This window comes from Protopterus annectens, chromosome 11.part0, assembly GCF_019279795.1.
Source record: "Protopterus annectens isolate FY-2018-M chromosome 11.part0, PAN1.0, whole genome shotgun sequence".
Taxonomy (NCBI): domain Eukaryota; kingdom Metazoa; phylum Chordata; order Ceratodontiformes; family Protopteridae; genus Protopterus; species Protopterus annectens.
This window is the reverse complement of record NC_056745.1, coordinates 280,907,901-280,916,396: the sequence shown is the minus strand read 5'-3', so window position 1 is coordinate 280,916,396 and position 8,496 is coordinate 280,907,901. Positions and strand designations below refer to the sequence as shown.

General features: G+C 41.8%; 1 protein-coding gene across 1 annotated transcript in view; it reads left to right on the top strand.

The window, feature by feature from the left end:
• The window catches only part of CHPT1 (choline phosphotransferase 1), a 1,155,717-nt gene that overhangs the window by 546,386 nt on the left and 600,835 nt on the right, over positions 1–8,496 (top strand). The gene's annotated exons all lie outside the window — the stretch shown is intronic.

The window sequence follows — 8,496 nt, the reverse complement described above, 5'->3', positions numbered from 1 at the left end:
AGGAAGGAGAGGAGAAGTGCTGTGATTAGGTCTGAATCCGTGTTGTGTGGGAGATAGTAGGTGATTATCTATGAGATATGGTAGGAGTTGAAGTTGGATACACTTTTCAAGGAGTTTAGAGATGGGGGACAGGATAGCAATGGGGCGGAAGTTAGTAACACTGCTATTATTGCCACCTTTATGTAAAGGTATGATAAAGGCTTTTTTCCAGATTTGGGGAACTATGCTTTCTTGGATTGAGCGATTGATTAGTATGCTAATGGGGTAAGCAATTGCTTCAGCAGCTATGCTAAGAAAGTAGGAAGGGATATCATCAGGGGCATTGGTACATGGTTTTAGTTTCTGGAGGAGTTTTTGTATGGTAGAAGTGGGTATAGGTTTTAATGAGAATGGAGGAGAGTTTGGAGAGGGGGTGTTGTGGGGTGAAGATGGTGAGGAGGAAGAGGTAGTAGGAGAGGGGGTGTTTGGTAAAATAAATATATATATATAAATAAATATATATATATATATATATATATATATATATATATATATATATATATATATATATATATATATATATATATATATATATATATATATATATATATAGGAAATAAAAAGTGTACACACCCCTGTTAAAATGCCAGGTTTTTGTGATATAAAAATTGAGACCGCAATAAATCATTTCAAAACTTTTCCCACCTTTAATGTGACCTATAACCTGTACAATTCAGTTGAAAAACAAACAAATCTGATAGGGGAAAAAATATAAAAAAAATAAAAAACATACAATAAGCTGGTTGCATAAGTGTGTACACCCTTAAACTAATAACTTTGTTGAAGCACCTTTTGATTTAATTACAGCATTCATTCTTCTTGGGTACACACCTGCTATCAATTAAAGAGACTCTGATCAACCTCAAATAAAATTCAGCTGACCTAGTAAGATTTTCCTGACATTTACTCAGTTGCCTGCTACAGCAAAAGCCATGGTTCACAGAGAGCTTACAAAGCACCAAAGGGATCTCATTGTTGAAAGGTATCAGTCAGGAGAAGGGTACAAAAAAATTTCCACAGCATTGGATATACCATGGAACACAGTGAAGACAGTCATCCAAAAGTGGAGAAAATATGGGACAACAGTGACATTGCAAGGAACTGGACGTCGCTCCAAAATTGATGAGAAGACAAGACGAAAACTGGTCAGGGAGGCTGCCAAGAGACCTACAGCAACACTGAAGGAGTTGCAGAAATTTCTGGCAAGTACTGGGTGTATACTACATGTGACAACAATCTCCTGTATTCTTCATATGTCTGGACTATGGCGTAGGGTTGCAAGACGGAAGCCTTTTCTTACACAAAAAAACATCCAGCCCTGGCTAAAATTTGCAAAACAATACATCAAGTCTCCAAAAAGCATGTGGGAAAATGTGTTATGGTCTGATGAGACCAAGGTTGAACTTTTTGGCCACAATTCCAAAAGGTACGTTTGGTGCAAAAACAACATTTTGCATCACCAAAAGAACACAATCCCCACGGTGAAGCATGGTGGTGGCAGTATCATGCTTTGGGGTTGCTTTTCTTCAGCTGGAACTAGGGCTTTATTCAAGGTGGAGGGAATTATGAACAGTTCCAAATACCAGTCACTTTTGGCCCAAAATCTTCAGGCGTCTGCTAGAAAGCTGAAGATGAAGATGAATTTCACCTTTCAACATGACAATGACCCCAAACATACATCCAAATCAACAAAAGAAGGGCTTCACGAGAAGAAAATTAAAGTATTGGAATGCCCCAGCCAAAGTCCAGACCTAAATCCAATAGAAAATCTATGGGGGTGACCTGAAGAGGGCTGTCACAAGAGACTCCCTCGCAATCTGACAGATTCGGAACACTTTTGCAAGGAAGAGTGGGCAAATACTGCCAAGTCAAGATGTGCCATGCTGATAGACTCCTACCCAAGAAGATTGGATGCTGAAATTAAATCAAAAGGTGCATCAACAAAGTATTAGTTTAAGGGTGTGCACACTTATTCAACCAGGTTATTGTGCGTTTTTTTCCCCTAATAGATTTGTTTGTTTTTCAGTTGAACTGTACAGGTTATAGGTCACATTAAAGGTGGGAAAAGTTTTTAAATGGTTTATTGTGGTCTCTTTTTTTTTTATATATCATAAAAACCTGGCATTTTAACAGGGATGTGTACACTTTTTATATCCAGTGTGTGTGTGTGTGTGTGTGTGTGTGTGTGTGTGTGTGTGTGTGTGTGTGTGTGTGTGTACATATATATATATATATATCACATTCATTATTTTGACTGCACACACAAGCAAATGCCAAAAGATTGATCTCAAGAGATCAAAACATAAATAAAATTTAACACATTACAGATGACTGCTGCCTCCAGGTGTATCTGCAGTTCAATCCTACTGATGCCTCTAGGTGTCAACTATTGCTTGTTCATATTTACATTACGAATTCAAAAGCCATGCTACATACAAAGTATTAAAAGATTTCATCTTAAAGCTTACATAATGGCACAAACAAGTCTATTGATAGTTGATCTCTGTCTAATGCAGATCAATATGTTGTTCATAAAATATTTATTTATATTGTCATAAATTTCATGTTTTTCTAAATATCTTGGCAACCAGGTAGGACAGACAGAATGGCTTAGCCTCATATGAAAGCTTTCAACTGGTTGAACAAAATGCTGCTGACAGCATGTGTGTAACTTTAGTGCTTGCTGAGATATGGTAAGTTGTTTATAAAATATTACAAATGTAGTAGTTATTGTGGCTTTAATGGAAAAGCTCACCCAGACTCTGCCACAACTTTCTGTGAGGGAAAGGTTAGTTTGCTTTTGCTTTCTTGTATTTTGTATTACTTCATTGCCTTCTTCTATTTTGTATACTGTGATTTATGTTCTTTACACTGTGTTTTACTTGTATTCTGTTTTCATTTACATATTATAGTTTCATAGGTGTGTACTAGGCTAATGGCCCTGGAGCCTTTACAAGCCTAGCCCATAGGATTATCCGTGCATCGTACCACCCGACCTCAGTTCCCAGTGCCTCTGTCAAGTAGAGCCACTGGAGTGATCCCGGGGTGAATTTTCTATTTCCCATTCACTCATCAAGATTTTTCTTGAAGAGGGCCAGTGAGTTGCTCTGTTTGACATGTATGGGAAGTCTATTCCATAGCATGGGCAGTCTCTGTTATGAACCTGTCCCTCCAGCATGTTCTGTTGATTGTGGTAATGAGGTTGAGGTCTCTGGAGCGTGTGCAGCTGAGGGATTGGGATTTCTTTAGATGTAGCATTTCTAACAGAGCTGGGTCAGACATGGCTTTGTAAGTCAAGCAGAGATCGCCTCTAAGTAGGTGATATGAGACAGAGAATAGTTGGAGTTTTTTGAGCCTGTCCATATAGGACAAATGTTTAAGGTCTAGGGTCATCTTTGTGAGGTACTTTTGTGGCCTCTCCAGTTGTTGCAGGTGTCTATTGAGGTACATGCCAAATGGGGCATTGTACTCGATGCTTGGCCTAATGAGGGAAGAGTAGAGGGAGACAATGACCTCTTTCTTCCTGGATACAAAACCCTTAGTAATGAGATGTGCCACATAGAAGGACTTTCTTACCACAGTGGCAATGGTGGTGGTCAAAAGAGAGGTTGCTGTCAACCTGTGTTCCCAGATCTGTTATAACACCTTCTGTGTTCAGTGGACTACAATCGATGTGGTAATTCATGGGAACCGGGTTTTTCCCAAAGGGAATGACGACACATTTTTTGGCATTTAGCTTAAGGCCATGTTTCTGACACCAGTTGTTGGTCTCAATGAGGCCTTTTTGTAGGATGTCAACATCACTTGGGGAGTTAATAATAGCTCCCAACTTACAATCGTCTGCGAACTTTGTCAGTCAGAGTCCGTTTGTGTTGGCCTGGACTTCAGAGAAGTAGATACCAAACAGGAGAGAACCCAGGACCAAACCCTGTGGGACTTCACTCGTGACTGAATGGTAGTCTGACTTGAGTCAGCTACTTTCATACTGTGGGTTCTATCTGTGAGCCAGTTTGCAACCCACCTAGTGATATAGGGGTTGATGCCTAGCTTAGTGAGTTTTTCTATGATTCCTGAGTGGGGAATGGTATTACAGGCCTTGGCCAAATCAAGGTAGGCTGTATGAACCACCTTGCCTTCATCCACAGCTCTGTTGACTGATTCAAAGAAGTCGACTAAGTTGAGCAGGCATGATCTACCCTTCACAAAACCAAACTGTGTGGGATCCAGAGTTTGGAGATTCCCTATATCCTTGTTTATTAGGTCCATGATGATGTGTTCCATAGTTTTGCATATCAGACTCGTCAGGCTAATAGAGTGATAGTTCCCAGGGTCTGTAGTCACTCCTTCTTTGTGGAGAGGGATGACTGCAGCTGTTCACCATTTGGTAGGGACAAAGCCTGAGGTGAGGCTGTGATTGAACAGGGCACACAGGTGAGGTGCCAGTTCACTCTGTAGTTCATATATAACACAGCCAGGGATATTGTCAGGTCCCATAGAAGCTGTATTCTTGGCCTTGGATAGTGCTGTTTTAACCTGTGCAGCAGTAATACCGGGTACCTGGCAATTGACTGGTATTTTTATTGGTCCTTTAGGGGGGTAAAGTTGGCACTGAATCTGTCGGCCAGTATATTGGCAATATCTGTTGACTTGGTATAGGAGGTGCCATTGTGCAGTAATTCAGAGAAAATCTGGGTATTGCCATGGAGATTCTTTACATAACTATAAAAGGCCTTGTGGTTGTCTTTACTATTTGCTGCAATTCTGTTTGCATAGCTAGCTTTAGAGGATTTGATGAGGGATCTCAACTTTTTGTTGAGGCTGATAAGGGAGTTTTTCCAGTCTTGGGACTTCACCTTATTCTGCATCAGTTTCCTCCTTCTGTTGTAGAGTTTGTTTATGGCAGGGGATCACCAGATTGGCTTCCTTTTTTGGAGGAGAGCATCTTGGTTCTGTTGGGTATGGCGAGATCCATGCATTTGTGTATGTGTTCGTACAGTGCATTGGTGTATAATTCGACAGTCATGCAACTATTTTTCATTTGCATGGGTGTGGTGAAGCTAGCCACCTCTGTTTTTAGGAGCCCAAAGTTAGCTTTGGAGAAGTTTTTCATTGTGGTTACCTTTGCGGGGGGGGGGGGGGGTAGATTTCCAAGATGATTAGTTTGTGGTTGGATCTAACCAGGGAGGAGTTAACTATTGGTGTAGAGCAGCAGTTGCCCATGTTACTAATGACCAGGTCAAGGATGTTGCTACCTTTAGTGGAGGTAAGAACGAGTTGGTCCAAGGCATTGGAATTAATGAATTCCAGGAAACGTTGGGCAAGGGTATTGGTACATGAGTAGTTTTCCCAGTTAATGGAGGAGTAGTTGAAGTCGCCCAGTATGAGCGTGTTAGGTTGGACCCTAATATTCTCCAGGGTGCTTAGGAACTTGGAGTGTGAGTCTTGGGGCATGGTTGGGGACCTATAGCAGGCTATGACCTGAATCGCTGTCTTACCCAATGTTAGTTGCACCAGAAGTATCTCTGATGCGTTATGTTGGGCTACCACTCTGGAGGTGTGCCCATCCTTTATGAATATGGAAACACCACCGCCTTTGAAGCTTCTGTCCAAGTTCTGGGGCTGAACAGTGTGGAATGAATTATAGCCAGGTAGCGCAGGGGTCCTTTCCGCTGCCTTGAACCAGGTCTCTGTTACAGCAGAAATATCGATGTTCTCCATTTTGAGTGCTTCGAGCGAGTGCATTTTCTGATTTAGACTTCTAGCAGTATGATCCTCAGATTGCATTTGTTTGTAGCTATTACAATGGTAATTTGGTCTTTGCAACACCTCTTAAAAAAGGCACTCTAGGGGTGGCAAGAGCCTTGGTCAGTATCCGGAAGCCCAGGGGTGACAGATGCAGGCCATCTCTGTCAAAGCATCGAGGTCTGTCGATCATGTCATCCCAGGCAGACTGGATCCCCTTAGAATGACACTAGAAACGTAGTCAGTTGTTGGAATCACTCATTTTCTGCTTGTACTGTGTGTTATCATTCTGGGTGATGGTAGGATGCTGCTCAGGGCTAGGGTCATACCCACCTGGGCTACATAATCCGAGAGCTCCTCCATGTCTCTTTCATGTAGTCCAGGGAGGTACGTTTCAGGTCATTCACACCCACATGTACAATGACAGAGTCATATTTGTACCTGTTTTTGAGGGACCTGAGTGCGTTATGTGGGGGATCCTGGCACCTGACAGGCAGCTGACTGTTACTTTCTCCTTATTCAACCTAGTGAGTGGGACATCAGTGTGCCTCACTATTGGGTCACCTATGACTAGTGTGTTGTGCATGCTGTTTTGCCTTAGGGACTTTGGTTGTTTGGCACACTGTTTAGCAGAGTTATGTGTCTCATGATTAGTGTTGTGTTGTGGTGGTTGAGTGCATTTCTGCCTTGGAGGTATCTGCTGTTTGGGTAGATTTTTATTCAGAGCCTCCGCGAAGGTGGGTGTGTGGTTTCTATTTTTATGTTAAGACAGTGCTGGTGTGTGTTCTGGAGGGCTATGTGTTCCATGTGGTGTGTTGCAAGTATTGACCTTCTCCTCTTGACCAGCTATTCCAGTCTTGTCTGCAGAGTGTGTGGCTTCCAGTTTGGATATATAAGTGCATCTCTCACAAATCTGAGTGTTGGGAGGAAAGAGGCGCGAGTTGTCGGTGTACATGAGGCAGTTGCTACACTGCCTCAGGATATCCAAGTTCACCAGGTTAATAGAAGAAAGCACAGTGAACTGTCCTTTAGACATGCCTAGAGGGGTGGGCATTAATAATAGGTACTGGAGCTGTTTCCTTGTAGAACGTTTAGTGCTGGTAGCACTTTTGTGTGCTGCAATAATTGCTACAAGAAGTCTGGTAAATTGCTAGACTAATAAGATAGTAAAACTGTAGGAGAGGAGAGAACTAGCAGATCTATGGACAAAAATTCAAGAGCAGACTTTGGCACCTCTCAGAAGCTTACAAACAGTCCTAGATACAGCAAATCTGTATCTGGACTAGACTAGTTACAGGAAAAGCAGGAAAGAAGTGCAAACACTGACTTTTAAATCAGAAAGTTGAAAGAGATGGAAAAACTGCCCAAACGGCCAATAAAAAGAAGTTATGTCTTACCATAGCGTTCCATCTGTATTGCTGATCCTCATTCAGTCATTACATACAGGTATCGGCTCCGACCTTGGAACCGAGCCGGCCATTTTCCAAGCTCGCGTCAGCTTCAAACTCTCGAGCTAAACTCTTACCCATAATTCCCCTCTCCCTTTTACCTCAGATTGAGTTTGCAAGTTGAAGAAGGTAGAGGCTACCTCTGGTCAAATAACCTAAGAGAACCGGATGGTGAGATCCACTAGAAACTACAGGAGGGGAAGGAGGGAGGGTCATAATGACTGAACGAGGATTAACAATACAGATGGAATGTTATGGTAAGACATAACTTCTTTATCTGATATTGTTAATCCTTGTTCATTCCTTATGTACGGGACAGAGTCCCCAGCTACCTCTATTCCTGGGAGGCTCTCATGGAAGGACATTCCTGAGCACCATAGAACAGAAAGATGCTCTTCCCCTGGAGGCCAAATCCAATTTGTAATGATTGATGAAGGTATGAGGTGTAGCCCAAGTTGCAGCTGCACAGATGTCATGTAAAGAAGCTCTGGCATGGAAGGCAGCAGAAGTTGCCACAGACCTTGTAGAATGAGCTTTCATGGTAGTAGGCAACGAAATATTATGTTGTGTGTAGATAAAGGTCACACAGTCCTTCAACCATCTAGCTAATGTGACCTTAGCAATAGCCAGTCTTAATCTAGGTCCAGAAAAAGCCAAAAATAACCGCTCAGATTTATGAAAGGATTTAGTCCTGTTTAGGTAAAAACAGATTTGCCTGTGTATATCAAGGGTATGTAGGCAATACTCTCCTCTGTTTGAATGGTTGGGAAAGAAAACTGGCAATTCAATGGCCTGATTAATGGACATTTCAGAGATCACTTTAGGCAGAAATTATGGATTAGTCCTCAGAGACACTCTCTCTTTATGAAAAATCAAGTATGGAGTCTTGATACATAAAGCTTGAAGTTCAGAAATATGTCTGGCAGAAGTAATAGCAACCAAAAACAAGTTTTTCCATGACAAATACTTGAGGTCGCAAGAAGAGGCTGGTTCAAAAGGTGCCATTGTCAGAGCTTGTAGAACTAATGATAAATCCCATGGTTGAATAGGTTCTCTAAAAGGTGGCTTCAGATGATTCACACCTTTTATGAAGGTCTTGCACAATTTATGAGACATAAGAGAGGAATCTTGGATACCATCGTGAAAATTAGAAATTGCAGCCAAATGAATTCTAATGGTAGAGGCTGATACACCCGATTGAAACAGATCGGCCAGATAGTCTAGTATTATCGACACTGGTGCTGAAAAGGGGTCTATTTGTTTATCT